The sequence below is a fragment of the Musca autumnalis genome, unplaced genomic scaffold, assembly GCF_047663935.1.
Source record: "Musca autumnalis isolate F117 unplaced genomic scaffold, ASM4766393v1 scaffold_1, whole genome shotgun sequence".
NCBI classification, from domain to species: domain Eukaryota; kingdom Metazoa; phylum Arthropoda; class Insecta; order Diptera; family Muscidae; genus Musca; species Musca autumnalis.
In genome coordinates, this window is record NW_027411644.1 from 118,319,060 (window position 1) to 118,331,947 (window position 12,888).

Genomic DNA, 12,888 nt, shown 5'->3' on the forward strand with positions numbered 1-12,888 from the left:
CCAGAAACTCTGGCACACCTGTCTAGCTGGAATACGGAACAAGTAGTATTCGCCAGGAAACCCGAACTTCTCGATTTACACCCACCAGTTTTGGATGGAGTTGCATTAGAACATTCTCTGGTAGCTAAATACTTCGGTATATGCCTGGATCATCGCTTGACGTGGAAAAAGATTATCAAGGAGCAGACAAAAAAGGTCTTATTGCACTCTACTGCTGTAAAACTCTATTGGAAAAATTTGGGCACTCACAACACAAGTCATATACTTACTGCCTATGGGTATCCGTGTCTGGTGGCAAGCCCATTGGGGAATAAGGCAATACTTTCTTAAGTATTGTGTGTGCATAAAGCCGCCTCAATTCTGACCACTGGAGCAATTAAGAGCAGAACGTGATGCTGGATCTCCAACCACTGAATATCCTTGTCCAGTTTCATGTTGTGGGACAGCTTTCTTAACTCCGTGAGGCAAGAAGACGACGAGATTCACAGTTTGGACAGGCAAAATATGGCGACAGTAATCACACAAGCGACGTCCAGCTCTTTCTGGTTTGACACACAATCAGTAATTATTCCAAGTAGGAACATGTGGACTGAAGGTAGCTCTCATCTGGACGCTCTGGCAATATATAGATGGATTTAAGATGGACGAAATCATTGGAGCTGTTGTATTTTACGAAAATGCATTAATCCAGCACTCTTTAAATGCCTTACGATAGCTGTAGCGTCTTCCAGGTAGAGAGATTCTTAAGCCTCTCAAGTCATAGACCATAAGCTCGCGAACTATTCTACATGAAATTTGAAATATCGTTTAACTTTGCTGGGTTCTAAGACATAGTAATATAATGGGAAACGAATCTGGCCTGCGATCTCCCAACCATCGAGCAATAACACAGCAATATTCCGGAAATTTTTTAATTGTTTATCATCTTGAATTCTACAAACATTAACCATGGAATGTTCTCATCATTATCTTCTAATCTATCCAGGATGTATACAATGTACCAAAGGTTTCCGAGTGAAGCGATCACTACCTATACCCTTACCTAACATTGGATTTGTGTATGCGGAGTTTAGCGTATGTTCAAATTTGTCGGCATCTCCAGATTGGCCGGGGCATTTCGCCTTCGCTTTAAATATACACTAAATATGTGGCCTTGATTAAGTAGTAGCATATTACGGCCTTCCAGGATCTTCCGCAGGGTCACATTTTGTTATTTTTATCAAGTCTAGTCACTTCCGAAATCTGTATGATTAACCCTTGAGGTAGTTGCCTTTTTCATGCTTAAAACATAAACATGCAAAGTGGATAGAGTTGTTGTTTTGAAAGTCCATTCTTCCGCCGTGTCAAGTACAAAACTCTACCTGTTGATCCGCGGGAATTATTTGATTTCCCTCGTACCACCCAAAATTGGAGGCAATCTTTGATCACTCACCTGGGGATGCGTCTTCTAGAAGTTACAGATTCTTCGAAGAACTGACTTCGACGTCATTAAACGACGATTGTGTCATGTCATGTGACTGACATTGAATGTTCCTTCAATAGCCCAGTAAACAATTGTTGCCGAGCGCTCTGATATTAGATTCTTTTAAGAGGTTTTCCAAAGTTTGTTCAGAAAATGTACGGAATTCTCAAAATTTCCCTCAGAAATTGAAGTGATCTTCAGCAAGATTTCGTTTAATAATTTCTGCACACTTTCGTGCGCTTGTTTTCGAAAATGTTGCGAGTAATCTGCACATACTCTAATGGGAAATTTTGATTCGTTTCTCTCTCTCTCGGGAACAAAATTGCCGAACAAGGGAGAGATTTTTTGTGTCTTCACGATATTGCTTGTTTTTTTAGTTATTTTGCAGCTGTTAAGTGAATAAGACGTAACGGAACAAGTTATTTTGTGATGAAATTGGCACATGTTTTGCAATAAATGAAAGTGTAAGATTGTATACACATTTTCTAAAGCGTTGTTTATAATATTGTTATTTCTATTTTAGATAAATCAAATGGAAATTTTGTTCGCAAGGACTGTGCTTTATGATTTTATAAATGTGCAATTCAGTGGGCAGCAGCGACGAATACTATTTCATCAACATTGTAATAATAAAAAGTTCAACAAATATTTTAAATAAAGTTCCAATTTAATCGATGAGAAATTCGAATCGTATCCTAATAAACATTGAGAATTTTAGGAGAAAATATTCAGAATATCTAATAAAACATGAGAATATTTTCCGATTTACGGATAAAATATCTAGAATTTTTTTAGAATTTGTTCCGAAGATTTTCAGAATCTCGAAACAATTCTCCGAAAAGAATTCTTTTTCTTCAGATTTTCGAATATTTGTTCAGAGTGTTATCAGAAAATCTTTCGAATTCTAAACGAATTCGTGTAGAAAGTAGAATGTTCTTTCCGAATTTCCCTCGACAAAACGTTCCGAATTCTGCGAACCGCTTCACACAAATTCGGACCTGTTTTGCATGCGATTACGGCATCAGAAATGGAAACTTGTGCAGAAAATACATCCGAATTCGGTACGATCTCGGCAAAAATTGTTGGCTGGGAGAAAGGTTTATGAAAACGAGTCTCGCATTAGGGATGGATAACAGAGTGATGGGTTAGCTACTCTCTTCGATATGTGACAAAATTTCTTTCGTTGGGAAACATATGGTAAACATTTGTTTTTTTCTATCTGTAAGCAGAATTGTTGCAAAGGTATTCAGTGAATCCTAAATATGTACATATTATGTTCGTTTTACAATTGTTATTGAAAATGGAATCCCAAAATATGATTGGATTCACAAAATGCTTTAAATATTTGTTGTCGGAGGCAGTTGCAAATTAGTGTAATGTTTGAAAATACCCAACATCTGGCAACTTACGCCGGGCGAATGAGATAAATATGTTATTTCGTTGGCCAGATTGCTGGCTCGCTATGGTATTTCGCTAATCACTTGTCGTGGCTAGATAGTCTCTCGTATTTTTCCCACCTAAGTGTGAGATTTATAGTAATTATGATCGTCCGGTTGGACGTTTGGTCGATTACCCGGCCGGCGGCCTATCAATGAATTATTTTTGCTGAGACTATGGTAGATATGTATGTACATACATATGTATGTGTTTATACGAGAGCTGGTGTGTACCGCAGTTTGTTTTTCTCAAAACAAAAAACACAAAAAACTAGAGATTTTATGTTTTTTTTGTTTTTGTTGTCGGTATATTTCAACATTTTCATTTCAATTTTTTCATCTCTAGCTTTTCCATTCTAACATTCGTGGTGATCAGATCGGTTCGGATCGATTTGTTGGCGCGGCGTTGCTAAAGAAACACAATTCGGTGAACGGCAGTGGTCTTTGATTGTTTTATAACAGAAAAAATAGTGAAAAACAATTTTGATACGATTTTTCTGGAAAATTAAACATAAAATTCGAATAAAAATTATTTCTTGAATTTAAAAAATTCTGAAATTTTACGGTGCCGTTTTTTTAATTTTAAAAAGGTGAATTTGTTTTTCTTTTATGAGATAATAAAAAAGATTTAAAAATAAAAAAGTTATTTTTAAATAAATTCATATTGTTATGTGTACATCAGCATGTGAAAGTGAAATTTGTAAAAATAAACAAAAACAAAACAAATCTAGATGTGCCTAAAAAAAATATAATAAATTGTTACGATTTAAATCAATGGATGTGATTATCTGTTGTCCTCCAATATGCATAAACAATCTCCAATAAAAATGAAAATGATACTAAAATAAAAATATGTATCTATATTAGGGTGGGCCGATTTGAATATCATAATGGGCCCTTCGCTTTTCTGATTCTGAGGACTGCACTGAGCAAAAAAGCCCACTAGACCACTAGATTTTGACTTGCATTTTTTTTTCTTTTTTGGAAAATTGCAAATTTCCTTGGGCTCATATTTCGTATAGTACATATTTGAAATTTTTAATTATTTACAACAGCAAAGTTGTAGCTATTGTCTCGTGCTACAATTTCTCTGAACATACTACTTAGAAAAAACTTCAAAATTCACAATTTTTTATCACGTTTTTATATTTGGGTCAATAGTTCAAATAGTTTACGAAATATGCACCCAAGAAAAATTGAAATTTTTCCAAAAAAGAAAAACACTACAAGTCAAAATCGGGAAGCTCGATTTTCACCGTAGACATATGGTTTAGTGGACTTTTTTGCTCAGTACAAGCCCAAGAATTAGAAACGCGAATGGCCCATTATGATCTTTTTCCTTCCATACAAATCGCCCATCCTAATTTTATATATACATAAATAAATTATGTACATATTAACAATAAATTATAACAATTTACTAAATGCAATCGATATGGGGTTACAGCTACTTACATACATACGTGTATTCATATTGAATATACATATAGAGAAAAAAGTGTGTTAATAGTATTTGTAAATAAAAGGAATGTTTTGTAATTCCAAATTCGATCGGTAAGAACCACACTTTCTACCCAATATATTAACCAGATAAGATCATTGTTCGTGAACAATGACAATGGACTGACTGGCAAGGGAATCATTGTCATCAATTCCATGAGATTATGCGCCTATTAGAAAGACCTGAACTCGAAGGACTTTTTAGAGAATACATAAAATTATTGCTTCGATAGGGCTTGCGGTTTCCAAGAAAAATCATGAAAACCTAAAAACCCCTAACAATATGAACTTTGATTTCGTTCCGGCGATTTTTTTTAATTTTCTCATCTATGAACATTGTAGTTTTAGATGCCTCAAAAACTTCCCAGGTGTAAGCACCTTTCATTTAAAGTTGGTTTAGGCGCACCGTGCATATCAATATTAACATTCTAGGAGAGGTTCGTAGTAGGTGTTGAGCTACTATGCTATGCAACTAAAAATATTGTCAAGATAAACACATGTTTTTTCATCGTTTCCATTTGATGGAGTCTGATACATAAATCTAAAATACATGCTTTGGCAAAATTCTAAGCTTTTGCTTTCAAAAATAACGATTCTATTCAAGAAATGGCATTTCGGAAAATGGTATAACATTGCAGATGTTGTTGTAATGACGGTTCCCAAAATTAAGCGTTTTCGCGGATTTACTTTCATTACCTTCTCCCATTCGTGCATGATTGATAATACCCCAAATACTCGCCCTCATAAGATTGATATTCTACAAAATCAGTTTTTCATTTCATAACGTTTTTTCTCCTCCTGAAAACATATGGTGTTGCTTTGGGCTTTGGGCATTTCAGGTGACGATATACAGATACGTTTCAATTTACGGTATTTTAAGGATTCCGACACATTCCTTTTGTAAATCTACTAATGCCACTTTTGCTCACTAATAAATAGTAAGAACTTTGTTTTGTCCTCATCTGGGTTGCCCCATGGGATTTTTATATCTTTCCCTTTGTCTTCATTATTCTAGAGGAATATATCGATATACTTTTAACACTATTCGCGCGCGTCTTTTAAAGGCTTAGCATTATGTAGGCTTACCGTAGTTTGACCCCTGGTGTGTTGTGCCAAAGAGTTAGCTATCTCATTACCCCTAATCCCTGGTACCCATATAATGTTTACCGAACCATGCCCATCATGTTAGTCCTTAATTGACTTTACACTCCAATACAGTTGTTGATTTCACTGCCTTGTTTGTTATACTCGTAGCTTTAATTGCTGTTTTGCTTGTCCGTTAGGATGTTTATAGAGGTTGGCTTTATGTTTGCTTTAAACCAGCTCAGACACTCGGCACCACCTAAAATTAGTCATTGAGCACGAAAACTTACGAATTGATTTGGCCGATACTTTGCACATCGTAAAATTTCTTCCAAACGCACATCAAGTTTTCAAAAAGATGTATTTGGGCAACACATTCGGGTACCTCTCTCGCAAAAACTTAAGATTTGCGCTTAAGGGGCGACCCCCAAAAAAGAAAATTTTTAATTATTTTTATACCCTCAGCCTTTATGCTAAAGAGGGTATTTACACTTTGATACGACCAAAAATGTGCCTCATCGAAATAATGGTTTTAGACCCCAAGTATGTTTGTACGATATCCGTTTCAGACAATTTTGAGTAGATCTAGCAATGTCCGTCCGTCTGTCTGGCTGGCTGGTGCGCACGATAACTCTCGAACGGATCAATCGATTCGGTTCAAATTTTGGGTATCGAAATATTTTGTCCAGATTCGATTTAAGTTCGAAGATGGGCCATATAGGTCCACTCCTTCAGGTACCTCCCCCACAAATGTTCAAAAATTGTCGCAAAATTTGCGCGCACGATAACTCTTGTAGGGAATAACCGATTTGGTCCATACTTTGCACAACGTGTAATTTCTACCAAACTTAGATGAGGTTCCAATATGGACTCAATCGGCCCACTCCTTCGGGTACCTCCCACACTAAATTTCGGAAAAGTTCAGTTTAGGAACTGGTCTCGAATGCTTTGATTTTTGTTTACGCAAGTTGTATTCGCTGTCCTCTAGACGACGCTGTAAGTTTCATTAGGGGCAAGTCCATACCTCCTGAGAAAATAGTCTGAAAGTTACAAAAAACCCTATGACACCGTGTGTAGTGGTTGGAGCGCAAGATAACTCTGGAACGGATATGCCGATTCGGTCCAAAATTTGGCTTTCGTAATATTTTGTCCAAACTTAGTTCAAGTTCAAAGATGGATTATATGGGTCCACTCCTTCCGGTACCTCCCCCACAAAAGTTCGAAAATGTTCGGAAAATTTGTGCGTACGATAACTCTTGAAGGGAGTAACTGATTTGGTCCATGCTTTGCACATTCTCATAATATTGTTACGAATGTAACTGATAGGTCTAAGTTAGTTTAATTTCCGTTAATTTAAAAATTTGAATTGTAACGTAAAGTTTTTATTACGCACTTACTTTATTTAAGCAACAACAACTACCATGTAGAACTCTCTTCATTATTCTAGATGTTACTTTACCTTTCATTAATGTGCTTTTATTTTGTTTTGCCATAATCATGTAATTATTGTTTAGTTTGTTACTTCTTTGCACTTGTTTGTTGTTGTTACGTCATTACTGTGCTTGTCGTCCAATTGTATTCCCCCATGTATGTATGTGAGTATGGTTGTTCGCTTAGTGCGAATGTTCCTCTGTGTGTTCGCTGCACAGATTCGAGATGTGGCCAGATTGTGTAGATAATTCTAGACCAAGGAGATTTTGGGTATAAATATGAGATGCCGGCCAAACAGTGAGCAGTTGTGAATTTTATACCGAAGTGTAAACATCGACTAGTAAAGAAGTAAAGTAAAGCTGTGTACTTGCTATAACAGTCAGCTCCGAATAAGTGTAATAAAGTAAATAAAGCATTGTAGAAACGTAATCTAAAACGAACCCTCTTTTATTTGGTACAAATCGTATCGGGGAATAAAACAACGTCTACACGGACATAAGTTTAAATCTAATTCCGTAACAATATCTACCAGATATAGATCAGGTTCGAATATAGACTATATTTGTCCACTCCATCCCGTACCTCCCACACAAAGTTCACTTTAAGACCTGCTATTGAATCACTTTGATTTTTGTTGAAGCAACTTACATTCGCTGCCTCAATTACAATGGTAAAAGTTGTTTCAGGGGCAAGTCCATACTTCTTGAGAAAACAGCCCGAAGGGTGTAAAAACCCCCTATGGCACCCCCATGGTCTATGTCGGTCCATTCCTTTAAGTACCTTTTCCACAAAATTTTTGAACTTTAATCCTAATCAACATTTTTGTCGGTTCATACGACCAAAATTTTGAAACCCCCTAAATACATAAGTTTTTTGTGAAAAAAGTGTTTCATTTTGCATAGGCTGAGGGTATATCTCTGTCGGCAAAGCCGACTGATACTTTTTTACTTGTTATACCCTCCACCATATGGAGGGTATAATTAAATTTGTCATTCCGTTTGTAACACATCAAAATATTCGTCGGAGACCCTATAAAGTATATATATTATTGATCAGCATAAAATTCTATGTCGATTTGACCATGTCCGTCTGTCCGTCCGTCTGTCTGTCTGTTGAAATCAAGATACAGCTAGCAATTTTAAAGATAGAGAGTCAAAATTTGGTACAAAATTTGGTACTTGTAGGATGGTTGGTATTGAAAATGGGATATATCGGTCCACGTTTTGATATAGCCCCCATAGAACGGTACCTCCCGATTTTCGGTATTTTTAAGGTTTTAGCTTCAGTATCCTACCAAAATGGCTGAAATTTGGTACGTTGTCTTCTTTGGGGGTATAAAACTTTCCCCCAGAATTTTGTTGGTATCGGTCCACACCTTCATGTAACCCCCATAGAACGGTACCTTCCGATTTTCGGTATTTTTAAGGTTTTAGCTTCATTATCCTACCAAAATGGCTGAAATTTGGTACGTTGTCTTTTTTGGAAGTATAAAACTTTCCCCCAGAATTTTGTCGGTATGGGTCCACACCTTCTTTAGGGGTATAAAACTTTTTTTGTCGGTATCGGTCCACACCTTCATATAGCCCCCATAGAACAGTACCTCCCGATTTTCGGTATTTGGAAGGTTTCAGATTCATTATCACACCGAAATGGCTGAAATTTGGTACTTAGTCTACGTTGGTGGTATAAAACTTTCCCCCAGAATTTTGTCGGTATCGGTCCACACCTTCATATAGCCCCCATAGAACGGTACCTCCCGATTTTCGGTATTTTGAAGGTTTCAGATTCATTATCACACCGAAATGGCTGAAATTTGGTACTTAGTCTACGTTGGTGGTATAAAACTTTACGCCAGAACTTTGTCGGTATCGGTCCATGCCTTCATATAGTCCCCATAGAACGGTACCTCCCGATTTTCGGTATTTTGAAGGTTTTAGATTCATTATCACACCGAAATGGCTGAAATTTAGTACTTAATCTACGTTGGTGGTATAAAACTTTCCCCCAGAACTTTGTCGGTATCGGTCCATGCCTTCATATAGCCCCCATAGAACGGTACCTCCCGATTTTCGGTATTTTGAAGGTTTCAGATTCATTATCACACCGAAATGGCTGAAATTTGGTACTTAGTCTACGTTGGTGGTATAAAACTTTACGCCAGAACTTTGTCGGTATCGGTCCATGCCTTCATATAGTCCCCATAGAACGGTACCTCCCGATTTTCGGTATTTTGAAGGTTTTAGATTCATTATCACACCGAAATGGCTGAAATTTGGTACTTAATCTACGTTGGTGGTATAAAACTTTCCCCCAGAACTTTGTCGGTATCGGTCCATGCCTTCATATAGCCCCCATAGAACGGTACCTCCCGATTTTCGGTATTTTGAACGTTCTAGCCTCAATATTCCACCGAAATATAAAATATTCCAGAAGAGTATTATCAGTATAGGCCCACGTCTTCCTATATCCCCATTGAAGAGTACTTCTTGATTTTCGGTATTTTTTAAGTTTTAGCCACATTCTCTTACCGAGATATAGGAAATTTGGTATTTAGTCTTCTTTGAGCCTAAAAACTTTCCGTCAGAAATTTGTCGGTATAGATCGACGTTTTGAAATAGCCCCCATAGAATGGTGCCTCACATTGTTTTACCGAAATTGCTGAAATTTAGTATTAAGTCTTCTTCATACACGAAAGGAAACTAATTATTCCATTTTACTTCAATACAACTTGTGGTTACCGTTCTTACTTGTTTTTTTCAAGAAAACTACCAATCTTTTTTTGGTAGAATTTTTACCCATCTGAAAGAGCACATCTTAATCTAGTGTCTGATTTTCGTAGGAAAATATTAGGTGGGTTTGTGGCAAATTACCGTCCACCAAACCCTTTTTTTGTAAAAGCGTTTTGCGGTGTCAACTCTAGCTCGAAAACTAATTAACCGATCGTCATATATTTTTGTGGGCTTATTTAGAACATAAAGATCAAATCCTTAACCGATGATTTTTTTTTTTTTTTTAAATGTTAGATTTTACTGAGATGGTGGACCAAAAGATTCAAAATTTCAATCTTTGGCTTAAAAACTGCAGTTTTCTGGTCATAAAAAGAGCGCAAAAATTAAAAATAATATCGACCGATGAAGGACTAGATGTTCATGTCCTTAATAACCCCACAATGGTACGACCGATTTCAAAAAGACGTTTTTAGTTTCTATTTTGCATAAAAAATACAATAAAAATTTGCCTTCCAAAGTTCATATCACAAGCAATATTGTTCCGATTGACTTGAAAATGTTACCACATATTTTGTGCTACTTCTACTTTGTAATAAGAAAATAATTTTTTTTTCGATTTTCTGAAATTTACAAGTGGGGGTCGCCCCTTTAGTTCAGTTTAAGGGCTGTACGACGATTGTTTGGAAAGTATTACCGATGGTGCTCCTTGTGGTCCTATTAACAGTGATATAATGTTTTTCATGGGTAAGTCCATACATCCTGACATAATGGTCTAAAAGCTCCGAAAAATCCTTCTGTGACCAACTAAAATGTCTGGCGGGCACGATATATTGCCCAGAATGACTGAAAGGAATGCATGACATTGATCCAATATTTGCACATCGTAATATTTAACTCGAACTTAAATCAAGTTCCATAGATTATATCGGGAAACTTCTTTCGGTGCCTCGCTCATAAAAGTTAAACATTTTCGGTTGAAGGGCCGATTGAGGTTTGTTTTGAAATTTTTATCTAAGGTATTCTTAGAGATTCTGATTACAACGATACAACATTTTTGGCCATCTCCATGCTTCCAGACATAATGACCCAAAAGCTCTAAAAAATCCAATGATGGCCAACTAAAATTGATGGTTGGCTATGGAAGGGAATCACTCCAATTCCAAGACGGACTTTTTCGGTGCATTCCTTTAGGTAACTCCTCCAGAAAACTTCAAAACACATTTGCGCATTTATCCAGTTTATGGGCACTTCTCCGAAATGTGTTGAAATTTTAATAGCGGTTAATATGAGCTTTGAAATGTCCCAATATTTATATAAATAAAATTGTTGTTGATTTTCTACTAGACAATACGGACTCTATCGGTCCACTCCTTCTGGTACCCCCTGCACAAAATGTTGGAAAACATCACTTTAAGACCTCCTCTCGATTCGTTTTGATTTTTTGTAACAACTTGTATTTGCTGCCACCATTACGACAGTACACGTTTTTCAGGGGCAAGTCCATACTTCTTGAGAAAATAGCCCGAAAGGTGTAATAATACCTAGCCACCAAGTGTAGTGAAGGGGACACACGATAACTCTAGAACTGTAGTGCGATTCTCTAACTCATTGTTTGCGTTACCGACAAAAAATCGGTAAAATTAAAACGAAAAATAGTTAATGAAAAGTTGAAATAAAAGTTGACAACACTGTTATAGGCAGAACTTTACGAATACTTTGTAGTCGTAGCTAACTTACCGAAAAATGTCATTAAATTAATAAAAAAAAAATATATAAAAATATCGTTAATTAAAAAAGAAGTGAAGAAGGTTTCCTTTGTTCTGTAAACACTTTCGTCAGGGTTGTGTGAGGTTGCCAAAGAAAAACTTCTCATTGAAGTTTTTTCTTGGTTCACCTTTGTACTTCGAGCTGACGATTGATGTTTGGGTATAACAAGTTTTTATATGTTGAGGGTTAGTTGGCTTAAGGTCGTTCGAATAAAACAATGTTTATTTTATTGTTTGTTCTCTAATTTTTATTGTTTCCAATATTTCGACTGCCATCGACAGTCATCTTCAGGGATATTCTACGAAAAACACAATATATTATAAATAGATAACAACAAATTACAAGACACAAATTTACATTTTGTGAGAAAAGCCACAGTTTTGCTGCACTGTCTACGCTAAACTAAAGTTTTTTCTCTTTATACTTATGAACTAAATTCCTATAGATATGTGCACAGTGGTCAGTGTCAGTTTTGCAGTTCATTCTTTGGTCATTCGGGACATTTATTATATGCAACATTTCTATTGTAAAACGTCGTTTGTAATTATTTTCTTGTATCAATATATCTACATCTTTAAAATTTGGTTTGTGTCCAGTTAATGTGCAATGTGCTGCTAGCGCCGTCTTCTGTTCTAAAGGTTTGTCTGTTTTTTGATCCGACTTGTGTCCGGATAGTCTAGTTTTTAGGTTTGTTTTTGTCGTGCCAACATATACCTTCGGGCATATGTTGGCTCCGTCCCCATTACATTTGATCTTATAAACTACATTGCACTTGTCTTCTTTTTTAGGATTTGCTTTTGTCTTACTAAATAAACTATTGACGGTATTGCTACATTTTTGTGCTATTTGATATTTGTCTTATTATAAATATTGGAGTTACAAAATCGTTCTGATAGCCCTGGGATTAAAGTTATCGGTTATATAGTTTTTGTTGAAGAAGTTATTGAATAATAACTTCGGTGGAGAATATCCACAAACAAAAAACAAGGGAACTGATGAGATCCTGTGGCGACGATCGAAACTAGTCTTCCCTGCCTTACCCCTTGGCGAACAATGCCAAACCTTCTCCACTAATAAATTAGTTGTTTTAAATATTAAAACAACAACAATGGGGTTAAGCCAGACTATTTTGAAAAATAAAAATATATCGTTAATTACTGAAATTATAATCATTTTATTCGACCGATTTTTGTAGGTAATTTAAAAAATGAATTAGAGAATCGCACCACTGATCAACCAATTTGGTCCAAACTTTAGCGGTAGTATTTTGTTGTCCAAACTTAGTTAAAGTTCAAGTATGAGCCATATTCGTCCACTCCTAAAGGTACCTCCGCCAAAAAAAGTTCAAAAATGTTCGTAAAAATTGTGCGTACCACAACTCTTAAAGGGAGTAACAGATTTGGTCCATATTTTGCACATCAAGAAATTTATGAGGTTCCAATATGGACTCTATCGGTCCACTCCTGCGGGTACCTTCCAC

The 12,888-nt window shown here is 36.2% G+C and overlaps 1 protein-coding gene across 1 annotated transcript in view; it reads left to right on the plus strand.

The window, feature by feature from the left end:
* The first annotated feature begins 3,234 nt into the window (after positions 1–3,234).
* Positions 3,235–12,888, plus strand: part of CRMP (Collapsin Response Mediator Protein) — a 34,123-nt gene continuing 24,469 nt past the window's right edge. Inside the window, exon 1 of the mRNA XM_073990344.1 lies at positions 3,235–3,488. The gene's annotated coding sequence lies outside the window, so the exon portion shown is untranslated. The remainder of the gene's footprint in view (positions 3,489–12,888) is intronic.